This window comes from Schistocerca gregaria, chromosome 2, assembly GCF_023897955.1.
Source record: "Schistocerca gregaria isolate iqSchGreg1 chromosome 2, iqSchGreg1.2, whole genome shotgun sequence".
Lineage (NCBI taxonomy): Eukaryota > Metazoa > Arthropoda > Insecta > Orthoptera > Acrididae > Schistocerca > Schistocerca gregaria.
In genome coordinates, this window is record NC_064921.1 from 297,664,820 (window position 1) to 297,680,392 (window position 15,573).

A 15,573-nucleotide genomic window follows, 5' to 3' on the forward strand; every position below is an offset into this window, starting at 1 on the left:
AGCGACCAAATGGCTTCACTATAGGGGGCTGTTTTATTCTTTCATTCAAGTAATTAAAGTGATGCATCTGTCCACTGAAAACTACAATTATCCAGTTTAGTAACACTATGAAACTTCAAACAATAATTCACTTCCCAGCGACGTAGGCAAAAGAGCGGTCCGGAAGATCTCGTCTCCCCCTATCACCTAAATGAAATTACAATAGTGTAGCTGCGGTGTAGTGAAACTGAAAAATATTTTATTATTCGATCATACGACAGGAAAGGGATATGCACTATCGATAATCAATAAGGTCATTAATAGCTTCAGAATATCGATAGCACTATCGGCTATCGCCCACCTGTACTTCAGCATGTACAATGTTGACCTTACTTGAACTCAGCAATTGTTTCGTTAATCAGTTCATTTTTTACTTGCAGTTAAATTTAATGTAAATGATGCTGCTTTGTGTGTGTGTGTTTGTGTGTGTGTCTGTGTGTGTGTGTGTGCATGTTCTGTTGTAACAGTTTCTGACTGTGGATAAGTTTGTAACAATAAAGAAGAGGAAAACCGACTATGATTCGTCCACTAGCGTTGCAGTAAGTTAAAAATAAATACGTGCTACTATAATAGCATAATAAGCTGTCTAAAGTAATTTAATGTTAGCACTTCAGTCGTTATTTGGAGCCTGGTGCTACTTTGGGGTTGCAATATTTCATTATTTCACATTGCAGCGAAGGTGTAAATATCATTACAAGTGAGATTAATTTAAAATCAATACAAAAATACATTTGGATTTGCCTGTGTCACTCAAAAATCGCCCAAGTATCAACCAAATGGGGGTGTAGCATTTCTTTAAAAACTTTGCTAAAAACTTTGCTGAATCTAGTCACCCAAGTGATACTCAGTTATGAAAACCAGTTCAGGTGTGGAACAATGGGATGGGTTTTGTAGAGCAAAATATTTTTTCGGAGGGATGCTTGAATTAGTCCAAGCCAATTGCACCGTGCAACCGCCTTCTCTTTTGTCCTGATCTGTTTACATTCTTGTACGTAATACTGTAGTAACTAAAGCCACAATTAAATCTTAAAATATGCAGGTAAGCGCGCACTATCAAATCACCAAACATGTACACAGAGACGGAAAACGTGCAATTTCAGAATTCCATCTTTTGTTGAGATCACTTTATTTTAGCTTAAATAGTTCTCCAAGTCCTCCACGCACGTTGAGGCGCTGACGAGGGAACTGTACTTACTTACCCTCAACGATTTTATTGGCATCGGCAAGATGTGGAGGCCACGATTAGGACTCCAATACATGTAAACATGAAGACGCAACTCTCAACCGTATTTGAAAAATATAGAGTTTCACAATTTCAGGCATGCTTATAACCTTTGCACGGTCGCTAATATTCAAGGAGCCTGCAGGTGATGGAGTAAGTACTTACATTCTTAAGCGCGAGGTTGTCGAATCGCTCTCTCCTCGGACCACTTCTTTTTCTTCCACGTTCACTTAATTGTAACGAAGCTTTGCCACAACTGTGCAAATTACCAAATTCCATTCTGGATTCTCTCTCGCTAGACTAACGACCCCAGACTTGTAATCGTAAGGAACTTATTTGCTGTCCTCTTTCGCTTGCTTCTCGTAATCGAGGATGAAGTGCCTCTTTCGGACTCTTCAAACAAATCCTCGCCGATTTCTTGTTGGTGGTACAGTTACGTTGGAATGGAAGAAAAGGAAAAGCGCAAGTTGCGCAGCGATACTCGATAAACGGACTTCGGGCATATAAACCCAAGAGCTTACCCGTTCTGCTACGGATTTCTTGAATATGAGCAACCATACAAACGCTATAAATGCCCCAAAAATTTTCAAAAAAGAGTTTTTCGAATACTGATGGGAGTTACGTTTCTTTGTTTACACATGTTGAAGTCCAGATCGGTGAGGAGAAGTTCGTACGGTCCTCTTGTAAGCTAGCAATCGATGGTTTCCGGAGGTGAGGCGGTTCTAATATTCCCTTAAAGATACAGCCTCTCTATATAAACTAAAACAGCTGCATCGACGATAAGACGAACACTAAAAGGCATAGGATAAATAAATGGTAATGAGAATTCTTCTCATTTAGGCTCTTGCGTTAATCTGATGGGACATTCATTAATGCAGAAAATGATCTTTCTACGTCACAAGAAGTTACAGACGCATTCTTAAATGACGAAATTTGGGATTGTGTAACATAAAATTAATTGCAGACCCTTTGCATTTTCACCGCTAAAATTTGTTCTAGCTTCTCAGGACACTTTCATTAATACTATAGAGCAAATACTACTTTTACAAAGGCCCTCCCGAAAGCAAATTATGTACCTAAAATCAACAATAAATGAAGGTCCATTTTTACAAATCGGATCCCCCCTTTGACAAGATCCTGGCTAAGTTCCTGCACGCCCTTATTTTAAAATATACTCTTTGGCTTTCCATCTCTGCATTTTTACGCATATAGTTTTACTGAACTGGAACACAGTTACGCTTGAAACAATGTCCTTAGCAACGATGTACAACACACACTGGACAGAATAATCGTGGGAATTATGTCACACCTCACACGCTTTTAATTGCAATTTCAAATTACATTTCGTACACATCTTTGATTCAGCTATTTTCAAATAGACATATAAAGAAAATGCATCCTCTCAATGCTACTAACGGGACAAAAATCTTTGCCCTAACGTTATAAAGTATCAATGAAATACTTTTGCGAGATAAAAACAGTACTTTCTGTAACGGCGCCAGTACGGTAAAAAATATCACTCCCGTGTAAGAACACAAATGTAGATTCGACAGTGGATGCTTCCTTTACTGTCGTTTTTGCTCGTTGTCTGTGGGAGGCTATCGATACTTCTCTTTCTGTGACCAGCAAGCCTTCCTCGTTTTCGTGGTTTTATATCACCGATTCATCCCACTATATGTGGTCACATACACTACTATAGGCTGTAATTTTGAGAACCTGTAAGCCATGTGCCTTGTCATTCAAAAGCTACTTAATATTTAATGAAGGAACGCTCAGTAGCTAAAGAGAGCCGGCTACATTCAGTTTTTATCTGCATTTCTTTTCCCCGGTGCTTCATTGTTGTTGTGGTCTTCAGTCCTGAGACTGGTTTGATGCAGCTCTCCATGCTACCCTATCCTGTGCAAGCTTCTTCATCTCCCAGTACTTACTGCAACCCACATACATCAGAATCTGCTTAGTGTATTCATCTCTTAGTCTTCCTCTATGATTTTTAACTCTCCACACTGCCCTCCAACGCTAAATTTGTGATCCCTTGAAGCCTCAGAACATGTTCTACGAACCGGTCCCTTCTTTTTGTCAAGTTGTGCCACATACTCCTCCCCAGTTCTATCCAATACTTCATCATTAGTTATATGATCTACCCATTCTTCTGTAGCACCACATTTCGAAAGCTTCTATTCTCTTCTTGTCCAAATAATTTATCGTCCACGTTTCACTTCCATACATGGCTACATTCCATACAAATACTTTCAGAAACGACTTCCTGACACTTAAATCTATGCTCGATGTTAACAAATTTCTCTTCTTCAGAAACGCTTTCCTTGCCATTGCCAGTCTACATTTTATATCTTCTCTACTTCGACCATCATAAGTTATTTTGCTCCCCAAATAGCACAACTCCTTTACTACTTTAAGTGTCTCATTTCCTAATGTAATTCCCTCAGCAGCACTGACTTAATTCGACCACATTCCATTATCCGCGTTTTTTTTGTTTATGTTAATCTTATATCTTCCTTTCAAGGCACTGTCCATTCCGTTCAACTGCTCTTCCAAGTCCTTTGCTGTCTCTGATAAAATTACAATGTCATCGGCGAACCTCAAAGTTTGAAAAACATCGGGGAGAGGCTACAGCCCTGTCTCACTCCCTTCCCAACCACTGCTTCCCTTTCATATCCCTCCACTCTTATAACTGCCATCTGGTTTCTGTACAAATTGTAAACAGCCTTTCGCTCCCTATATTTTACACGTGTCACCTTTAGAATTTGAGAGAGAGTAGTCCAGTCAACATTATCAAAAGCTTTCTCTAAGTCTACAAATGCTAGAAACGTAGGTTTGCCTTTCCTTAATCTTTCTTCTAAGATATGTCGTAAGGTCAGTATTGCCTCACGTGTTCCAACATTTCTGCGGAATCCAAGTTGATCTTTTCCGAGGTCGGCTTCTACCAGTTTTTCCATTCGTCTGTAAAGAATTCGCGTTAGTATTTTGGAGCTGTGACTTATTAAACTGATAGTTCGGTAATTTTCAGATCTGTCAACACCTGCTTTCTTTGGGAGTTTGGACTTATTGTATTCTTCTTGAAGTCTGGGGATATTTCGCCTGTCTCGTACATCTTGCTCACCAGATGGTAGAGGTTTGTCAGGAATGGCTCTCCCAAGGCCGTCAGTAGTTCTAATGGAATGTTGTCTACTCCCGGAGCCTCGACTCAATGTTTCATAATTTTGACAAAATAGTGTTTCAGTTTAGAGTTCGTCTAATGCACTCAAGTTAAGGATCTTACTCTATTGTTAGAATGTCCAAAGCACATTGGTACTCAGTTTTTATCTTCTTAGTGTCTCGTATAGTACTATTTCTTCGAAGTGTCTGTAGAGATTATCGGATCTTGTACGAACACCATGGATACCTGCAAACTCCCAAAACTCTGCGTAAGTTTATGTGGATGTTTACTTTCCGAAACCTTGATTCCATAAATATTTGGTTATTTGCGATTGACACTGAGAAAGCGAAATTATTATGTAGACTCATCACACATCTAGAATCCAGTAAAAGTAACTTGACCGCGATGCGTTGTAGTTTACTGGAAGCAGTGAACATTGAGAATCAAGGTTGTCTGCATGAAACACTCGAAGCGCCCAGCCCGTGCATCTTGCTACGTGTAGTTCCGTCAAAGTAAGATACTGTGGGATTGTAAGGACGTGACAGCCTGTACCACGTTCCTTAAAGGAACTACAAACCGAAGATTTTATGGGCCGGAGATACGATACTGGAACAGGGAAAAGAACTAAAAGCACTTCAAGCCGCTTGCCATTGTGGAACTAACGAACATGGAGTGAAAAAACGAATACAAAGTGCTGCGCAGTACGGAATAGAATACATTGTCATCAAGAAATTTCAAACTCTTCTCGCTTACAACACGTCATACCAGTTATCAAGAAGGGTCATTGGACACAATGCTCTTAATAATAGCTCTAGCGCCCGACCGATGTATGCGGTAGAGTCGTAGAATCCGCTCTTTGCCCTTGTACTTTGAGTAAAAAGCCGCTAAAACTCTGCTCAACTTGGTCGCCGATGAGATCCAGAAACCCATAGATCGTGGCGTCACCGTTGGTTGAGATAGTTTGCTTCCGGGAAGGTATTACACACATTTCCGCCGCGGTGTCGTGGTGGAAAACTTAGCAAAGAAATAGTAATAATTTTGCATTACACAAATGACTCTAGGAAACCAAAGCCTGTCTTGATAGTAGAAATTGCTTCTTTTGGCGTTTCGAGGATATCAGATCAATTAGTGTGGTTTTATTTACGCTCCAACAAACTGGTAGGCATGACAGCTTAATTACTCAGTGAGTGACTGTTACGCCTGTACTATCTCAAGAAAAAAAAAGAAGCAAAAGGAAATGTGGTTTGTCTAGTTCAGTTGCGCAGTTCACAATAACCCCGCCTCTCTGCTACATGACACAATTTTCTTCTGCGAACAACACTTCTCAGTTATCATCACTCGACCGGTTAATAATTCAGGATTTTAAGAAAACAAAGCTGTGACGATGATGTTAGATTACACACAAAATGTGTGTACTATGTGGAAAGCAATATGTAAACAGTAGCTACAATCCTAATGACATCAGATATCGTCTCCTGTTGAGCCGGTTGGGGTGTGTCGTCTATCATGCGTTTTCTTCGACTATTCGTTTCATCGATAAGTTGTTACAAAAGTGTGTCCTCTTGGAACTTTATCGTGATCAGTACACGTGAAGTAAATTTAAAATGTTGCCTTTTTCTCTTATAATATCTGACATAATTCTATTTGGCTCACGCCTTTCCGAACCAGGGTTACGTATATCCAACTACACGTTTGTTCTCCATTTTTCTCGAAAGTATCATCAGTGAAGTTACATCTTGCCGAGTGTTTTTCCACACGATGTTCTTTAATGTTACTGACTGCCACAATCACAGTTCCTGAAACGCAATCTCTGCAAGTACGTTACACATGTTCTGTGAGAAAGGTCTCAGTGTCTGACGTGTTCCAGTCTCATTGAGAAACATTTGCATTGGGAATTTTTGTTTCTAATTTGTTACCAGCGTTATTTCCCGAATCTCTTTTAATTAATCAGCAATTGATATATATATATATATATATATATATATATATATATATATATATGAGATCAAAAGTATCCGGACCCCCCAAAAACATACGTTTATACGTTTTTCGTATTAAGTGCATTGTGCTGCCACATCATGCCAGGTACTCCATATCAGCGACCTCAGTAGTCATTAGATATCGTGAGACAGCAGGATGGGGCGCTCCGCGGAACTCAAGGACTTTGAACGTCGTCAGTTGATGGGCTGTCACTTGTGTCATACGTCTGCACTCGAGATTTCCACACTCCTAAACATCAGTAGGACCACTGTTTCTGATGTGACGGTGAAGTGGAAGCGTGAAGGGACACGTATAAAGATGTGTCGTTCGCGAACTAACGGGTCCAAAGGAACGGTTCAGCAAGATGAACGGAAAGAGCGAGGAATGAATTCTAAGGAGCGGATTTTCATAGTTGCAGCTTTCTATTTATAGTTCCCGGCAACGTCAAACTGTTGGTCTCGTTCCCACAACGGCACGTCGGCCGGTCTCGTTCCAGCCTCGGTCTCGTTCCCGTCTGTGTCGGTCTCGGTCTCCCTGGGCCAGAATCGTCCTTTTCCGCGTGACCACTGGCCGCAGTTCCACTGCCGACTGCTCCTAGTTAGATCAGTATTGAATTGTTAGTTTCGTTCTCTGCGAACGCCCACTCTGGACTTTTGGTTCTTTTTGAATTCTATTCAGCGTCCACGACCGTTACTTAAAATGTGTTTTGTAATTACGTAAATTACATAACAATTACCTGATATGTAATACGTACATCTTTTCAGGTTAACAAAAGGGCATATCATCTATTTATTGTAATGTATAGTATGTTACCCGGGGGCCTAGAAACGACGGAGAGGCTCCGTCCCCGCCGCAGCCGCAGTGCTCCACAACCCCATGTTGACTACCGCAGTCCAGTTCATCCCTCCGCCGCCCCACATTATTGTGATGTTCGGCCCCCGGTGGACACCCCCCCCCCCCCCCTCCGGCAGGGAACGTCCCACACCAGACGAGAGTAACCCCTATGTTCGCGCGGTAGTAATGGTGGTGTACGCGTATGTGGAGGATGATTGCGCAGCAATCGCCGACATAGTGTAGCTGAGGTGGAATAATGGCAACCAGTCCGCATTCGCGGTGGCAGATGGAAAACCGCCTAAAAACCATCCAGAGACTGGCCGGGTGACCGGACCTCGACACAAATCCAGCGGGCGGATTCGTGCCGGGGACCAGGCATGTCATCTTACTTCACTATTCCGATAAACAGCAGAAAACATAAAAAGGCAAGGTTTTTTTGTTATTACACATCATTCAAAGGAAGTCGGCACGGCACACAATATCTTTTTTTTTAATCCAACGTTAAACTGCATGTTCATTGTTATGGTAGTCAGACTGACTTACAACCGGATGAAGCCCCCGCTCTATAATCGAGTGTCTGCTGTCACATTTTGTAAGAGAATATGATAACTTCTACAATATTATTTAAGTGGTACACCACTGGTTCATGGATTGTGCGGTTGATCTAGGCGGAGGTTCGAGTCCTTCCTCGGGCTTGGGTGTGTGTGTTTGTCATTAGAATTGTTTAGGTTAAATAGTGTCTAAGCTTAGGGACTGATGATCTTAGCAGTTGAGTCCCATAAGATTTCACACACATTTGAACATTTTTTTGAACACCACTGGTCACCCACTAATCTAATGTTTGTTTGCATTAGCTTATTTGTTGTTTCTTTACTGCCTAATTATTACATGTTTATCTATTCTGCTCGTAGGGGTCAACAAATCATGCGTGACTGGCGAGCAGTCTGTACTCGGGGCCGGTTCTTCGTGCGCCACCTTATATTATTTCACTACATTCAACCACATAAAGCTACAGTTGTCTAAATGAGAGGTTCTGCAGAATCACGGAAATTACTTCTACAACCGTGAGAGAATTCTGTAACGAATAAAAACTCTGTACTTCACGGGGGGAGGCAAGTGCCTCCTCTTGGTGCCTTCCATCTTCAGTCACCGATGCCACTAATTTTCAGTATTGCATAAGAACTATATACCATGCACCAATGAAAGGTAGACGAGTAAAAATGAACTGTTCCCAAAAGAGAGCGAACACCAGTGAACGAGTTGCCAAGGGTGAACGACTTCGCCCATCTCTAGACACGTACAGCACGAAAGCGTACTGGCTGACCTCGTCTGTTGACTGACAGAGACCGATGACAGTTGAAGAGGGTCGTAATGAGCAATAGGCAGACATCTATTCAAACCATCACACAGGAACTCCAAACTGCATCAGGATCCACTACAAGTACAATGACAGTTAGGTGGGAGGTGAAAGAAATTGGATTTCATGGTGAAGCAGCTGCTCATAAGCCACACATCATGCCGGTAAACGCCAAACGACGCCTCGGTTGGTGTAAGGAGCTTAAACATTGGACGATTGAAGAGTGGAAGAACATTGTGTGGAGTGACGAATCACGGTACACAATATGGCGATCCGATGGCAGGGTGTGGGTATGGCGAATGCACGGTGAACGTCATCTGCCAGCGTGTGTAGTGGCAACAGTAAAATTCGGAGGCAGTTGTGTTATGGTGTGGTAGTGTGTTTCATGGAGGGACTAGCACCCCTTGTTGTTTTGTGTGGCAGTATCACAGCATTGGCCCACATTGATGTCTTAAGCACCTTTTGTTTCCCACTGTTCAAGAGCAATTCGGGGATGGCGATTGCATCTTTCAACATGATCGAGCACCTGTTCATAATGCACGGCCTGTACCTGAGTGGTTACACAGCAGTAACATCCCTGAATCCTGTAGAAAATCTTTAGGATGTTTTGGAACGCCGACTTCGAGTTAGGTCTCACTGACTGACATCGATTCCTCGCCTCGTTGCAGCTCTCCGTGAAGAATGAGCTGCCATTCCCCAAGAAACCTTCCAGTACCAGATTGAACGTATGCCTGCAAAGTAGAAGCTCCCACCGAGGCTAAGGGTGGGCCAGCACTATACTGAATTCCCGCATCACCGTTTGAGTGCGCCACGAACTTGTAAGTCGTTTTCAGCCAGGTGTCCAGATACTTTTGATTGTGTGTGTGTGTGTGTGTGTGTGTGTGTGTGTGTGTGTGTGTGTGTGTGTGTGTGTGTGTGTCTGTGCGTGGGTGTATGTGTGTGTGCGCGTGTGTGTTGTGTGACGTTTTCTTTCGGTAACAGATATGCGAATATAGCGTACCTTGTAAACTATATTCTACCGTAATTACAGCACACAGATACCTGTAATTGCGTTTTAGTTGTTTTATTTTTAAACTTATTATAGGACACACTCACCACTGGTACAATTAAAAACCACTTCTATTCCCAAAGAATGTCGTATCAACCCGAAAGATCGTCCAGGTGAAGAGAAGAGAATCTGTGGGACGTGTATGGCGGGGCTAATACTGAAAACTTCCGCCTTTATCTACTCTGCCTGGGGTTCAGACTCAAACAGTAGCCTTTTGTATCCAGCGCATCTACGTATAGGCTATTCCGGTAGGTCTCACGACACTATTCAAACAATTCATCTGGCACTGACTCGTTGCTACTTTAGATGGCTACGCTATACGTTAGCTTGCAGGATACTCTGATGTAAGGCGAAGGTGACCATTGGCCTGGATAAAAGCACTTGCCGAAATGTCACGATCAGCATTCACTGCCGATTACTACCCAAATTTTACTCGTATATTAAACTGCAGCTGTATCAACACGCCTGCGAAATATCTTCGTTACTTGCATCCGCGTCTGTACAGATAAAAAATGAAGCTAAAATCTAGGTTGTTAGTTTGCATAGTATTTCTTCTCAGTGTTCAAATAGCAGTGGACACTACACCTGCTGAAGATCCCAGCAGAGGGTTCGAAACGTCGATCGTATGGAAGAAAGATGACGCGGTCTAACTATCCAGAAGCTTTTAACTTCAGTAACAAAGGCCACGAAAGCCTGCAGACGTACATAATAAATAAAGCGTCAGCAGAAAGCACAAAGAAATTCATTCCGGTTCTGGGTGCATAACAGTTTGTTGCATTCTTGTATATGATGTTTGGACCCGAACAAAACGGTCTCAAAACTAGTGTAAAATCTTTCATGGATGTAGATGTAGATGCTTCGTCTCGGGATCGAGGTGGTCCGTGTCCGAAATAGTTCTGGCTCTGTGTACTACGTTGTTCAGCATAGCTATCCTCAGAACAGGATGGTGAAATTACTTCCATTTAGATACACATCTGGGTTCGTCGGTTTTCTGTACACAGAACAGCCGAGTCATCCATCGGATTTCCTTCGACTAACACATCTAAGAAAGGTTACTTTCCGTCCTTCTCCACCTCCACTTTAAATCTTAACTTTGGATCTTTACCATTCAAAGCATCACAGAACTGCTGCAGCCATGCGGCCAGATTAAAAATGTATCGTCATCATGTCTGAAGAAGTAAGATGACTAGAAGGGAGCACTGTTCAATGCTCTTTCTTCAAAATCTTCAATGAAATAGTGGGCTCCGCCTGGTGATGGTGGCGTACCTATTGGTGCTCCGTCAGTAATTTTGTGATGATTTCCGCCTTATTAGAAGTAAGTGGTCGCCAAAGTGTGCCGAAATAATTTCGGAATTTCCGGGGGAAATGAGTGGTGATACGTTACTGGTATTTTCAAAGACAGGGAGACCACGCCCTGGCTAACCATGACATTATTTGGGTCTATCCTCATGTGCCTTATTATATCAACAAATATTTACGAGTTTTTAATATGATGTCTACAACGACAGACTGTAGGTGCCAATAGTTTAGATACTTTGCCAGCCTGTATGTAGGAGAGCCGATAGCACTTATAATTGATCTCCGTGGGATGCTGTCTTTGTTCCTTTTAGGCAGCTCATAGAACCCTCGGTGTTCTAGGCCTTGAATTAATCATAAGTTCGTCAGAGAAGCAAGAATTCTTAAATATCTCCCTGTCTCTCGCAAAGTGCCGATGTTGGATCCAATCTGAGAATTCGGTATGTAGTATCTTTCAATAATACACTCTGTTTCTCATGATTATCCGTAGTATTGAAGATAACCCTAGCATTCCCAGTGTCAGCCGGTAAGACAACTAACTCTTCATTCTTCTTCAGCGAGTTCAATTCTTCCTCTCTGCTAAAATTGGCGCTCGCTAAAATTCAGCTAGCAGCAAGCCTTACCTCATCTGCCGCTTCCTCAGGAAGATGCCGAACCGCTTGTTCTGCTCCACTGATAATCTCGGCGAATGGTAGCTTTTGTGGAGCTGGAGAGCAAATTTCAGCCTTTTACTGAGAACCGAGATGGTGCCTTCGTCAAGTTCTTTGTCGGAGAAGTTGTTGTCGGTGCGGTGAACACCGCTAGACCCGGCAGTTTCTTGTTCACGGTTAAGGCGCACAAATTTCCCGGCCTGTTTCGCAGTTGTCTTGCTTAAATTAGCTCGTTGGTGTGCAGTCCCATGGTGAGAGAACTGCAGACAGAAATTGATGACAACAGTATAAAGAGCGAGCATCAATATGAAATTGATACCTCGTGTGACGTATTGACACTCGACTCGGAGTGTGATGGGAGCGACAGTATGTGGCAAAAACCTTTACGGTCACACCCAGGAGCCGAGTGTCAACTTTGTTTGCGGATACAATATCCTTTCCTTGACGATAAAATGGATTATCTTGTGTGAAATTCTGTTCATTGCAGCAGTTCGGTACGACTTACTCGTCACGACAGCATTGTAGAAAAGGCAGATTACTTCGCAGTTGCGACTGTTTGAGAAGCAGATTCTTCAGGCGTTTAACGATGCGCGCTGTGTCCTACCGGTAGAGGAAACTAATATAGCTACGAAGCTTTTCGCGATGGAGTCATTACATAAAAATTTCGCGGCTCACTTGTCGCGTCAAATTCGAATAAATTCCGAGCTTTCGATAATATCCCCCTCATCGTCGTGAGGGACTAAAACTGGCTGTCATCACTTGGCAGGGTTCACTCTTTATACCCACATAACGGCATCTGATTGGCTGTATTACGTCGTGACTGCGCGTACAGAGGCGGCGCACTCTGCGTCCATAGATTTTGCCTGCAGCGCATCCACAGTCTTATGTCCTCCACGACACCGTTGAGTCTTGTACCTTAGGAATGAAGGGAGAGGATGTTGTTTGGTGGCCGGTACCCTCTTTCTACAACACAACTGCACTTATTGAGTAACTGGGTTCCTTATTTACATAAACAGGAAACCACTTATCTTTAACAGCGTCCATGAGTTGTGGTACAAGCGCTTCAGATAATAGTCCACTGTAGCCTCACTGCTGGAGAAGTACAAGTTCTACTGAGCAATGAATGACTGACACCAAACTGGAGCAAGCCTTACCTCATCTGCCGCTTCCTCAGGAAGATGCCGAACCGCTTGTTCTACTCCACTGATAATCTCGGCGAATGGTAGCTTTTGTGGAGCTGGAGAGCAAATTTCAGCCTTTTACTGAGAACCGAGATGGTGCCTTCGTCAAGTTTTTTGTCGGAGAAGTTGTTGTCGGTGCGTCAGTGACTGAGGTAGTATCTGAGCAACTGCGCTCGGGACTGACACTAAGACTAGGTCCTCTGGTCCGCGGCAGCGATCTAAATACTTGCGGTCGAGAGGGCGTTGGAGGCATATTGTTTGCGAGTCTGTCTTTGGCCTCTCTCCTGATAGGCTCGCTGGATCCAGCGTCTATTATCGACTTTCTAGCTACATCTCTGCCGACCTGTGTGCTGGCGACAGCTTACCCCAACACATATAGCGTCAGGCGATGAACTGCGAGAAGTTCCGAAATCAAACACCTGAAGACGGTGTTCAGTAGAAACCTGTATTCTGTCCGTGATGTTAGATCAACGCTTTTGAGAAATCGAAGACGAGAGAAGCCATTTCAACAAGCCAACAGGACCAACAAACAGCGCTGCAGGACGGTCTGTTAAATAAACATAAGATTTTGGTTGAAAAAACGAAAGTAAGTGCTTACACTTCGAACTATAGGGACTCTGGGATCAGAGAAGCAGTCAGCTTAGACTTTGTGAAAACAACTTCAGTAGAGACACCGTCTGTGGTCTGTGCATGGAAGAGCGCGCTTGACGAGGAGAAAACACAGAGCAATACTTCTTGCAGTACCGCCTGGTGCGATGGATGGCGCTGCAAGCAACGCTACATATAGGGTGCAAGTAAAATCTATGGACGCGCAGGGCGCTACCTCTGTACGCGCCATAATGACGTAAACCAGCCAATCGGATGCCGTTCTGTGGTTGTAAAAAAGAGAACATTGCCAGTTCACGACCATCCTCTTTAGTTCCTGACGAAGAGGATGGAGAATATCATCGACAACCCAGAATTTTACCCAAATTTGACTCGGCTAATGGACTAGAAATTTTTATGCAACAACTCCATCGCGAGAAACTTGGCCAGAAGTGAACTGTGCTTTAAGTAGAAACTACTATTAATATGAGCCCGCCTGGTTGGCCGTGCGGTCTAACGCACAACTTTCCGGGCGGGAAGGTACGTTCGGTCCCCGGCACGAATCCGCCCGGCGGATTTGTGTCAAGGTCTTGTGAACCGGCCAGTCTGTGGATGGTTTTTAGGCGGTTTTTCATCTGCCTCGTCAAATGCGGTCTGGTTCCTCTTATTCCACCTCAGTTACACTATGTTGGAGATTGCTGCGCAAACAAGTTCTCCAAGTACGTGTACACCACCATTACTCTACCACGCAAGCATAGGGGCTACACTCGTCTGGTGTGAGACGTTCCCTGGGGGGTCCACCGGGGGCCGAACCGCACAATAACCCTGGGTTCGGTGTGGGGCGGTGGAGGGTTGAAGTGGACTGCGGTAGTCGTCGTGGGGTTGCGGACCACTGCGGCTGTGGCGGGGACGGAGCCTCTCCGTCGTTTCTAGCTCCCCGGTTTACATACGATACAATACAGTAATATTAATGTGTGCAAGGACTACTATCTTTTTATCTAAAGCAAAACAAATTTTCAAATTCTTTGCATGTGAAACAGTGTGTAACATAGCTACACGTACTGTAACATGGCAGTCCGCCTGCGTAGCTGAATGGTAGGGAGACACAATGCCATGGAAGGTGTCCGGCTGCGATTCCGCGCAGAGTCGGAATTTTTCCCCGTTCGGGGACTGGGTGTTGTATTGTCTCATAATAGTTTCATCCACACCTACACGCAAGGCGTCGAAGTGGCAACAGCTAAAACGACTTGTACCAGGAGAGTAATCTATCCGACAGCAGGTCCTAGCCATATGCACATTTCATTTCACTCAAAAGGTCACTAAATTTAGGATTTTCATGAAGATAATCTCCACTTCTGTATAGCAAATTTGGTTCACTTAGAAAATAAAAATTCACGTGCAAGGTGGGAAGTAACAGACGAATGATGATGCGAATGTTTGTCAGTTTCTTGCAAAAAATACAAAATGTACACTGTCTGATGAAAAGTATCCAGACATCTACTGGGGGACATTAAAATGAGATGTAACCAGTTTTTGCTTTTATGCGACTTGAACTCTGTATGGGGAACTTCCCGTCAGTAGTCTAAATGTCTGTGGAAAAATGAGAATCCGTTATTCTACAAGAGCTGAAACCAAAGAAAGTTTTTGGGAAACGAAGTCGACAATCTCATACTAAAGGTGTTCCACTGGTATCAGGTCGGGACTCTAGGTAGGCCAGATCTTTTCAGGAATGATATTGACCACAAAGCATTGGCTCAAGAAGGTGCTTTATGACACAATGTATTGTCATACTGATACAATGAGCGTTTCAGAGATGTCCCTTTACTGGACGCAATATATAATGTTGTAAAATCATATCTATATATGAAGATTTCCGAAAGAACGCATTCGGAGTGATTTAAAATGGAATGATGAAACGTCCCCTTAGAACAATTTATACACGACTGTGCTTAAGCTGACACAATATTTTTAGCGCAACGCAATCTGACTTCCAAAAATCCCTACGAAAGAATGGCCCTGACTAACATTAACCTATATGTTTCACAAATCACTTACCTCACAAAAATCTTCGTTACTCGAACTACTGCAATACAGCGAGCGCCACTACCGCCAGCTAACTAAAAGATTCGAACTACGGAAGTCACTAACTACTGAGGCACAGTTAGCAAATGAAAGATTTTAATAGAGAACAAACAATGTATTTACCTTAATAGTCAATATATATATA